General features: G+C 38.7%; 1 protein-coding gene across 1 annotated transcript in view; it reads left to right on the top strand.

Moving 5' to 3' along the window:
- Positions 1 to 10924, top strand: part of LOC149822119 (putative BOI-related E3 ubiquitin-protein ligase 3) — a 165834-nt gene extending 154910 nt beyond the window's left edge. The window contains exon 5 of the mRNA XM_089980775.1: positions 10796 to 10924. The gene's annotated coding sequence lies outside the window, so the exon portion shown is untranslated. The remainder of the gene's footprint in view (positions 1 to 10795) is intronic.
- The last annotated feature ends 1411 nt before the right edge of the window (positions 10925 to 12335 follow it).

Genomic DNA, 12335 nt, shown 5'->3' with positions numbered 1-12335 from the left:
TCCAGGTTTATGAAGGAACCGTCGGTTTGATTGTTGTTGGTTCACGAAGTAGAAGACAAACACAGCTTTTAGTACTCATGCGACTATTTATGACCTAAAAGATGTACTGCTCAACCAACATGATCAATGAATACTGTACGACAAATCAAACATTTATTGTTATCCGTTGTAACTGAGTAATTCGACTTCACATTCGTTGCATGGCGATTTGTGGTTATCGTTGAATAGCGATTTGTGCAGCAATACTTGGCCTTTGTAAAGGGTGTTAGTCAACGCCGATTTGCGGTGTTAAACGATACTAGTATAAATTGATAATGAACGTTTGTTGATAATAACCCCACGGATCTAAAAAAAAACCCACGGGTTGAACTACATAGCGATTGTGAGAAATTGTAGAGTACCACTCACACTTGCACTTCCACTGTTAAAGCGAACAAAGTTCCCCCTATACCAGATGAAGAGGTTGACTTACCTCTTAAGAAATGAAGTGAGAAAGAGAAAAGATACATTGAGTAGCCTTTTATTTATAATATATGGATACAACTTTTCACAGGATAACAATAATGATTTCAAAAGGCAATTGGAGGTGACACAGGAATCTCGTGTGGGCCATTAATTTAGTTGTCATGCCTCTTTGCATGCCCCGATCTCCACAATGCCGGATTTGTTTTTGAGTTTATAGTCATTTGTCACTGACGACTTGCGGTCCGTGGTTGGATTTGCTTAAATCAATAGATAGCGATTTTTTGCTTCTGCAGGACGTCGATTGATGGCATCGCTGTATGGCGATTTGTGGTTATCGTTCATTAGCGATATATGGCATCCACTACAAGAAAATACGTTGTTAGCGACGAACATTAGCGACGGAAAGATTTCGTCGCTAGTTAGCAATGGATTAGCGAGCGACAAATATTCGTCGCTATAATTAATGAATCTTATGAAAATAGCGACGGACTGTTTTGTCGTTACGATCGCACCATTTACCGACGATGTTAGCGACGGAATCTAGTTCATCGCTATTTAGCGATGGATGTGGCGACAGAATATAATCCACCGCTGTTTTCGTAAATTTGATTTTACGTTGGCTTAGCGACGGAATTAATTCGTCGCTAAGCCGTCGCTAACTTTCGAATAACCCTAATCCTAGGCAGCTTTTCCTTTTCTTCTTTCGCTGCTCCTGTCGTTCGCCGCTCCCGCCGTTCGCCGTTTGCCGTTCGCCGGTCCCACCGTCCGCCGGTCCCACCGTCCGCCGGTCCCACCGTCCGCCGGTCCCAACGTTCGCCGCCCGAAGAAAGGTAAAGGATGCCCGACGCCCCCATGCCATTTTCGGCAGGTGGTTAACGCCCTCCCGGTTCCGGCAGGGGGATAACCCCCTGCCGAAAACGGCACGGGGTTAACCCCCTCCCGGTTCACGCAAGGGGTTAACCCCCGTTTTCACGTAGGGGGTTAACCCCACTGCCGTTTCCGGCAGGGGGTACGACAGGGGGGTTAACCCCCTCCCGGTTCACGCAGGGGGTTAACCCCCTGTCGAAAAACGCAAGGGATTAACCCCCTGCGTCCCCTGCCGTTTCCGGCAGGGGGTTAACCCCCATTTTCACGCAGGGGGTTAACCCCCTGCCGTTTCCGACAGGGGGTTAACCCCCGTTTTCACGCAGAGGGTTAACCCCCTGCTGTTTCCGGCAGGGGGTTAACCCCCTCCCGGTTCACACAGGGGGTTAACCCTCTGCCATTTCTGGCAGGGGGTTAACCCTCTATCGAAAAACGCAAGGGATTAACCCTCTGCGTCCCCTGCCGTTTCCGGCAGGGGGTTAACCCCCGCGTTTTTTGACAGGGGGTTAACCCCCGCGTTTTCCGGCATGGAGTTAACCCCCTGTGTTTCTTGCAGAGGGCTAACCCCCTGCGTTTTTCGGCAGGGGACCCTTGCCCCCTGCCTTTTCGGCAGGGGGTCGACCCGGGCAGGGGGTCGACCCCGGCAGGGGGTTAACCACCTGCGTAACAGGCTGGGGGGCGACCCGCTGCCCGAACAGGGGGTCAGTTAACTCCCTACGTTCCGTAAGGGGGTTAACCCCCTATGTTCCATAAGGGAGTCGACCCGCTTTTTTTTCGTGGTGACTTCATTTTAAAACAGTGTTTTTTTGTGCAGATTTTTCAACGGGACTCGCTTGTGCCCCGCCACCCGTGGTAAGTAAGTGACAAAAACAATGCAAATCGGGTAAATACCCGTGGTGAGTAAGTGATGCAAGCATATCACATGTTATTTAATTTATTATATGTAACACTTTATTGTTCACACACTCACTTAGTTGTTGATATTTAGGGTTGCTTTGTTGGAGTTCGGAGATCATGCTGAGCATGATTTTAATGTATGAATATGGAAGTGTTCTTATTTTTGGAGTATGGAGTTCATGCTAAGCATGGTAGTAGTTAGTGAGATATTGAAGTGTGTTTGCTGCAGGTACATGTTTGCCATTTGTTTGATATGAATGATTACGATGTATTGCAATGTTTGATGTAATTGTATTCATGCTTGCATGTAGTTACTTTCAATTTGATTTTGACTTCCATGTAAAATTTTATAATAAAAGCATGCTTCAAATGATTGTATCGTGTCATTAATAGTTTGCACATGAAAATATTAAGTTATTAATGCATGCATCAAAATTCTTGTTATTGTTTGACATAGTATATTGCATGATAAATTTGATATTTTCTTCATCGTAGCATTCTGATTGTTTTCTTTTAATTCGTTAGGATACTATTCGTAACATCATACGACAGAATGACTGCAAACCGTGAATGGATGTACCGTAGGATAGTGGACAATGAGTTATCTTATGAATATATGGATGGTGTTGACAGTTTTATTGAATTTGCAATGGCAAGTGTCAGTACAGTGGATCCTACAGGTCAGATTAGGTGTCCTTGCAAGATTTGTAAGAATAATCGATTTGTAGAACCTCATAGCGTTAGACATCACCTATACAGGAAGGGTTTTGTGAGTGATTATTAGAACTGGATGTTTCATGGAGAAGAATTTAGAAACGATTTTGATGCACGGGTGAATGTGGTGCACAATAATCCATATACGGATTTGATATTTGATGCCGCAGGAACAGAACTGGGTTCTGCTATGAGTTCTAGTGATGTAAGAACTGTCGTAGATGAAGAATCACCAAACGATGCAGCTAGTAGATTTTATGATTTACTTAGAGATGTTGATGAGCCACTTTGGAACGGTTGTGAGAGTCACACTATCTTGTCTGCAGTTCTTCAACTAATGAATTTGAAGTCCGAGTATAATTTGAGTCAATCATGTTTTGACCGTTTGTGCATGATTGTGAAGAGTATGTTGCCCAAAGATGAAAAATTGCCACAAAATTTCTATCATGCGAAAGTTATGATCAACGCTCTAGGTATGGGTTACAAAAAGATTAATGCTTGTCCAAATCACTGCATGTTGTATTTCAAGGATCAGGAAAACAACATATCATGCCCGTCATGTGGGCATCCTCGGTTCAAGCAAAAGACAAGAGGCAATGGTAGCACGAGATCAAAGGAAGTTTCATACAAGTCGTTCCGCTACTTTCCTATCACTCCTAGATTGCAGCGATTGTATATGTCTTCAAGGACAGCTAAACACATAAGATGGCATGCAAATAAAGTTCGACACGATGAAAACAAGATCACGCATCCTGTTGACGCTGAAGCTTGGAAGCACTTTGATCGTACTCATCAGAACTTCGCAATGGAAGTGCGAAATGTTAGACTCGATCTATGTACAGATGAATTTAATCCATTTAGGGGTAGATCAACTTCATACTCATGTTGGCCAGTATTTGTAACTCCATACAACCTTCCACCAAGCTTGTGTATGAAACGTCCAAATCTTTTCTTGTCTCTGTTGATCCCTGGTCCAACCTCACCTGGCCAAAATCTTGATGTATATCTAAGGCCATTGATTGATGAATTAAAAGTATTGTGGGATGACGGTGTTACCACGTATGATGCCCACAAAAAACAAAATTTCAACATGAAGGTCGTTGTTCTATGGACAATCAGTGACTTCCCTCCATATGGTATGTTATCTGGTTGGAGCACACATGGGAGGTTGGCTTGTCTGTACTGCATGGAGGATTCCAAAGCTTTTAGATTGAGGCATGGAAGGAAGCCTTGCTGGTTTGAGTGCCATCGTCGATTTCTACCCAACGATCATCCGTTCCGACGTCAAAAGAATGCATTTAAAGCAGGCACAACTGAAACGGAAGGTCCATCCTCAAGATTGTCCGGCATAGAGATTCTAAGAAGATTGCGATACTTTCCAGATGTATTAACTGATGCCCGCAGTCCTACACCCTTCCGTGGATTTGGGAAGGATCACAATTGAACGAAAAAATCTATTTTTGGGGAACTACCGTATTGGTCGACCCTATTAATACGACATAATTTGGATGTGATGCATGTAGAGAAAAATGTGTTTGATAATGTGTTAAATACAGTAATGAATATTAAAGGAAAAACGAAGGATAATCCGAAGGCCCGTATGGATTTAAAATTAATATGTAAAAGACCAGAATTGGAACTCAAAGAGTATAATGGCAAAGTACTGAAACCAAAGGCGAAGTACCTGCTCGGACCTGATCAAATAAAACATGTATGTCAATGGTTGAGACAACTGAGATTTCCAGATGGATATGTCTCTAACATTGCTCGGGCTGTGAAGATTGACGATGGACAGTTATATGGGTTGAAGAGCCATGATTGTCATATCTTTATGCAACGATTGATACTCCTAGCATTCCATGATATGTTAGACAAACCTATATGGGGGGTATTGTCTGAGTTGAGCGGATTTTTCAGAACATTGTGCGCATCAGAGGTTGTTGTATCAGATGTAAAGAATGTCGAGGATTTTGTCATCACCACTGTTTGTCTGCTAGAAAAGATATTTCTGCCAGCATTTTTCAATGTTATGGAACATTTGATCATACATCTGCCATATGAACTAAGGGTTGGTGGCCCTGTGTAATATCGATAGATGTACCCATTTGAAAGGTATATGTTTTTTTATATTTGTCTCTTTAATGACAGATATTTAAAAATTGAAATATATATTATTGTCAGATGCATGTTCGACCTAAAAAAAAGGTTCGTAATAAAGCCAGAGTAGAAGGCTCTATTTGTGAGGCGTACACTTTAGAAGAGATTTCAAATTTCTCATCTATGTACTTCGAACCTCATATTCCAACACGTTACACATGCCCGCCCCGTAACGATGATGGAGAACAAGTAACTGTAGCTGACAAGCTGGCGATATTTCAACCACTTGGGCATGCATTTGGTAGTTGCCGATCAAGGCTATTGACAGATCAAGAGCAAGATGCAACACACATCTATATTCTTTTTAATTGCTCAGCGATCGACCCATACATCGAGTAAGTATATGTATATGCAACTCAATTATAAATCCTTTTATGTTCTATATGTGGATACATGACTCGGTAATATAAGTATTTGTGGTTTGCAGACGATTTGATCTGGAGTTGCAAAGTGAAGTTTCACATCCCACTGATGCAAAAGTACAAAAAGAACGTGAAACTAAGTTTGTGGAGTGGTTGAAACAGTTGGTAAAGAAGCTAACATAAATTTTGTACTTATAAACAACACTAAGTTACTTAATTGATCGTGATCACAATCATTGTTTATGTCTGTGCGTAGGTTCGCCATGGTGATGTTAAAGATCAAGGAATATGTGATTTAGAAAATGGTCCTACCAAAGTTGTGCAATGCTACAACGGGTATATCGTAAATGGTTATTGATTTCATATAAAAGACTATGGTATAAACAAATCAACGATAAATAGTGGCGTGTGTGTCAAGGGTAGCAGCTACGGTGAAAATGAACATGATTACTATGGTGTTATAGAGGAAATAATGGAGTTGACTTACTTAGGCATGAATAACAGCGTTACGATATTCAAGTGTCATTGGTTTGATCCAACTGCAACAAGACTCGACAAAGCTTCAGGCATTGTGGAGGTGAATCATAAATCCAGGTTTGAAACATATGAACCATTCATTTTAGCCTCGCAAGCTCAACAAGTTTATTATACTTCATATCCGAGTATAAAAAAGTCAGATAGAAATGAATGGTGGGCAGTTTGCAAGGTGAAATCCAAACTATACCCCGAGTATGATCAGTTACAGGAAGATGAGTTAGCTGAAGACAGCGATTACTATCAATCAGATGATGTCTATGACTTCGCTTATGGTCACGATGTTGCGCATGATATGCATGTCATATCTTCATTGGCCGATGAAACATTCATAGAGGAATGTGATCCAAATAATGTACCAAGTGGATGGGCAAACAATGAAGAAGAAGAAGAAGAAGAAAGTCAAACTAGTGACGAGAAAGAATTCTCAAGCTAGTGAGCAAAATCTTATACTACAAACCTCTATTTAAATGCATTGCAGTACTTGATGTGAGTTGTATTGCAATACTTGGTGTGAATGATTAAAAATTTTATTTGAATGTATTGTAATACTTGATACGAATGATTCGAATGCATTGTAATACTTGATGTCAATGATTTCAATTATTTGAATGTATTATAATTTATGCAACGAATGATTTGAATTAGTGCAATACTTGATGTGAATGATTTGAATTATTTGAATGCATTGCAATGCTTGATGTGAATGACTTGAATGCATTGTAATACTTGATGTGAATTATTTGAATGTATTGTATGGCATATGTTATTTGTTAGAATATGGTTTGTGGAGGTTATAGTGGTCGCTCATCCAGTAGTAGCCAGGCTCAGCCTTCATCTTCACGGGCTCCTGTGATAGGTATATCATATAACTAATTGGATGCTTGATTAGTTCAAATGCGCATTCTGAGAATTTCTAATGTATTTTTTTACAGATGATGTTGCGCCTGTACACGACCCACCTACACCAGTTGATCACACAAGTCAACAGCCAACACAGGAAACAGGGTCTTCTCAGGCTGGCACAAGAAGACTCATTCAAATAGTGTATATCGATAATCGACCGTAAGTATTTTGTTTTCAATTATTGCATATCTTTTAAATATTTTATATTGATATTTACTGTGTAACAATTCATGTGCAGCACGAGGTTTGAGCCACAAGAAGTAGTACGGGAGATTAGGAATTCACTTCTTCAACATCTACCAGGATCAGTTGCTCAATGGAAAGAGTACTCAAAGGAGGTGTTAGACAGATTGTGGTCCTCATTCATGGTATACAGTTGTTCCTCATAGTTAATGTGTTTCATATTTTATTTATTTAAGCAATGTCTACTAACTTTCTGAAAATATTTATAGGCTTCGAATCGTTTCGCAACTACGGTGGAAGAAAATGATGCAAGGAAGGTGTGGCAGAAGGTGGCTGCCAATCGATTTGCAGACATGCTGCACACTATGAAGAGTGCAGCAAAAAAAGCATCTGGCGTAGTAGATGATCCATTACTGTGGAAGGGCCATGGTCCTATTACTATCAGGAGAGATTACTGGGATGAAATGTGCGATAAGTGGGCGGGAGATGCATTTAGAAATCGCTCTGCGAAGGCTGCACAAAATCGATCAAAGATGCCCGAAGCCCATCTACACACAGGTGGATTTAGGACATTTGGGAGCCACCTGAAGAAAATGGTAACTCATTAATATATAATATTAATTTTATAAGTATTGTTGCAAACTTGTGTACTAAATCTTTTGTTATTTAACTTCGCAGGAAGCAGAAAAAGGAGGCAGTGTACCATATAAAGATGTGTTTGTACAAACACATAAACGGAAGACCACGGGAGTCTTCGTATCAGAAAAGGCGAGAACGACAACGGTATGTATTAATTCTATTAATAATCATTGCAATATATATGCAAGTTATCATAATGTTATCATTAATTATTAATGAATACTTTAAACATTATTTTGTAGGAGGCATATGAGCAACAGATGGTAGAGCGATATGGCGATGACGCTACTCAGCATCCATCATTTGATCCTACAGCATGGGTGACTGCAGCAGGTGAACCCAAAAAAGGTCGCGTGTTCGGGTTTGGGAGTAATATGAACACTTCACCAGTTATTGGTTCTTCCAGTTATGGCTCACCGACTTCTTGTGCCGACATAAGCTCCAAGCAGCCGACTATTCTTTTCGGTGATGATGTACGTCAGATCGTTAATGAATCACGGAATAACTACTTTCAATACACTGTCGCCCCCTTTCTCCGAAATGAGATCAAGGCCGCTGTTCTGGATAGGGGATCTTCGATTCCAGGTCCCTCTCAGGTATAATCACATATTCAGTTTTTTGTCTGCCTTAGAACACATATGAGCATAATCGAATCACATATATAACTTTTTGCCTGCCTAAGAACACATATGAGCATGTTATAATCACATATTCAGTTTTTTGACTGCCTTAGAGCACATATGAGCATGCTATAATAACATATAGAGTTTTTTTATTGCCTTAGAGCACATATGAGCATGCTATAATCACATATAAAGTTTTTTTGCCTGCCTTAGAACACATATGAGCATAATCGAATCACATATATAACTTTTTGCCTGCCTTAGAGCATATATGAGCATGATAGAATCACATATAGAGTTTTTTGCCTGCCTTAGAGCACATATGAGCATGCTATAATAACATATAGAGTTTTTTTATTGCCTTAGACCACATATGAGCATGCTATAATCACATATAAATTTTTTTGCCTGATTTAGAGCACATATGAGTATGTTATAATCACATATTCAATTTTTTGACTGCCTAAGAACACATATGAGCATGATAGAATCACATATAAAGTTTTTTTGACTGCATTAGAACACATATGAGCATGCTATAATCACATATTCAGTTTTTTGACTGCCTAAGAACACATATGAGCATGTTATAATCACATATTCAGTTTTTTGACTGCCTTAGCACACATATGAGCATGCACAAATCACATATAGAGTTTTTGTACTGCCTTAGAACACATATGAACATGCTATATATCATTTATGATAGAATCACATATAATTTTTTTTGCTTTGCCTGCCTTAGAGCACATATGAGCATGCTATAATCACATATAGAGTTTTTTTATTGCCTTAGAGCACATATGAGCATGCTATAATCACATATAAAGTTTTTTTGCCTGCCTAAGAACACATATGAGCATGATAGAATCACGTATAAAGTTTTTTTGACTGCATTAGAACACATATGAGCATGCTATAATCACATATTCAGTTTTTTGACTGCCTAAGAACACATATGAGCATATTATAATCACATATTCAGTTTTTTGACTGCCTAAGAACACATATGAGCATATTATAATCACATATTCAGTTTTTTGACTGTCTTAGCACACATATGAGCATGCTATAATAACATATAGAGTTTTTTATTGCCTTATAGCACATATGAGCATGCTATAATCACATATAAAGTTTTTTTATTGCCTTATAGCACATATGAGCATGCTATAATCACATATAAAGTTTTTTTGCCTGCCTTAGAACACATATGAGCATAATCGAATCACATATATAACTTTTTGTTTGCCTAAGAACACATATGAGCATGTTATAATCACATATTCAGTTTTTTGACTGCCTTAGAGCACATATGAGCATGCTATAATAACATATAGAGTTTTTTTATTGCCTTAGAGCACATATGAGCATGCTATAATCACATATAAAGTTTTTTTGCCTGCCTTAGAACACATATGAGCATAATCGAATCACATATATTACTTTTTGCCTACCTTAGAGCATATATGAGCATGATAGAATCACATATAGAGTTTTTTGCCTGCCTTAGAGCACATATGAGCATGCTATAATAACATATAGAGTTTTTTTATTGCCTTAGACCACATATGAGCATGCTATAATCACATATAAATTTTTTTGCCTGCCTTAGAGCACATATGAGCATGTTATAATCACATATTCAGTTTTTTGACTGCCTAAGAACACATATGAGCATGATAGAATCGCATATAAAGTTTTTTTGACTGCATTAGAACACATATGAGCATGCTATAATCACATATTCAGTTTTTTGACTGCTTAAGAACACATATGAGCATGTTATAATCACATATTCAGTTTTTTGACTGCCTTAGCACACATATGAGCATGCACAAATCACATATAGAGTTTTTTTACTGCCTTAGAACACATATGAACATGCTATATATCATTTATGATAGAATCACATATAAATTTTGTTGCTTTGCCTGCCTTAGAGCACATATGAGCATGCTATAATCACATATTCAATTTTTTGACTGCCTTAGCACACATACGAGCATGATCGAATCACATATATAGTTTTTTGCCTGCCTTAAAGCACATCTGAGCATGGTAGAATCACATATAGAGTTTTTTTAGATGCCTTAGAACACATATGAACATGCTATAATCACATATTCAATTTTTTGACTGCCTTAGCACACATATGAGCATGATAGAATCACATATATATATATATATATATATATATATATATATATATATATATATATATATATATATATATATATATATATATATATATATATATATATATATATATATATATATATATATATAACTTTTTGTCCGCCTTAGAGCACATATGAGCATGATAGAATCTCATATAGAGTTTTTTTATTGCCTTAGATCACACATGAGCACATGATAGAATCACATATAGTGTGTAATTTATTTCATTATATTTTGTTTATCAATACTGATTGTTCTTTTCTTGTGTAGGCTGCTAGCGATAATCAGCATAGTGGAGCTGAAGGGACAGATAAAGACAATGAACAAGAAGACGCACAAAATCTTGGCGATGATTAGCGAACTGTGTTGAAGAAGTTCTATTTTTTTATGTTTCCTAATTGTAATTGTTGAATTATAAATAATTAAACTTGTTAATTTTAAGATGGAACGATTAATTGTTGTAGATTCTTGTTATATGAAATTTTTTGTGTGGTTTGTTTTTTATTTACAGGAAATATAAATTGTACAGGAAATATAAATTGTACAGTTCTCGGTATTTAATTTTCAAATAAATTTTTTAAATTTTTTTTTCGTGTTTGCGACAGATTAGCGACGGAACCATCCGTCGCTATTCATATAAATCTAGCGACGGCATAGCGACGGAAGTAAATGCGTCGCCAAGCCGTGGTCACCATTTAGTACCGGCGGATTGGCGACGGAATATAGCGCTCGTTAGTCCGTCGCAATTAGCGACGGACCTGGCGACGAAATAATTTCGTCGCCAGTTAGCGTCGAAATATTCGCGAAGTAAGCATACTGTCGCCTTGTTGTCGCTAATTCGTCGCTAACATGTGTAGCGACGGATTAGCGACGGAATATGGTTGTCGCTAATCTACTGCTTTGTTGTAGTGATCGCAGCATAGCGATTTGAGGGTATTGTTCGACTGTCGATCTAAGCGCAATGACAAAGGTTCTTCAAGTAAGCTTTTTTGGGGCATTGACCAAGGTTGCGCTTCATTTTATGATCCAAGTAGGCTTTCAACCGCGCAGGTGATAGCATACTTAGATCATAAAATGAAGCGCAACCTTGCTCATTGGCCGAAAAAAGCTTACTTGAACAACCTTTGTCATCCCGCTTTGATTGACATTCGAACAATACACTCAAATCACTATGCTGCAATGCCACATATCGCTAATCAACGATAACCACAAATCGCCATATAATGATGTCATCAATCGACTTCCTGTAGAAGCAAAAAATCGCTATCTATCGATTTAAGCAAATCCAACCACGGACCGCAAGTGGTCAGTGACAAATTACTATAAACTCAAAAAACAAATCCGGCATTGTGGAGATCGGGGCATGCAAAGAGGCATGACAACTAAATTAATGGCCCACACGAGATTCCTGTGTCCCATACCTATCTGTCGAATGCATCAGAGCCTATCATGAAAGAGAAAATATTAGACACTGAATTAAGTTTCACAAGAAATGCATACCTCCTCGCAACATTGATTACATACCAAAAGACTTGTAAAACTGTAGCGATCGTTGCCAGAAATCTGGTCGGGAGGAATGTAGGTTTGAACGTTTGGTGGTACTTCTGCATGGTATTGCTGCATGATGGACATTATGCGAGTTAGCTATTTGACAAGCTTCATGCAATGGGAAGCAATATAATGTTTTACATAACTGTTCATTGCAAAGCCCTTGTTGTTTTTTATTACAGGTAGGTTGTTTCTTAATCCTCTTCTTGCCAACCAATTCTATTGCACCCTTTGCCCTCCGACGACTGCGATCAGAGGCAGG

Source organism: Nuphar pumila, chromosome 11, assembly GCF_984573655.1.
Source record: "Nuphar pumila chromosome 11, dmNupPumi1.hap1.1, whole genome shotgun sequence".
NCBI lineage: Eukaryota > Viridiplantae > Streptophyta > Magnoliopsida > Nymphaeales > Nymphaeaceae > Nuphar > Nuphar pumila.
This window is presented reverse-complemented; position numbering and strand designations above follow the sequence as displayed.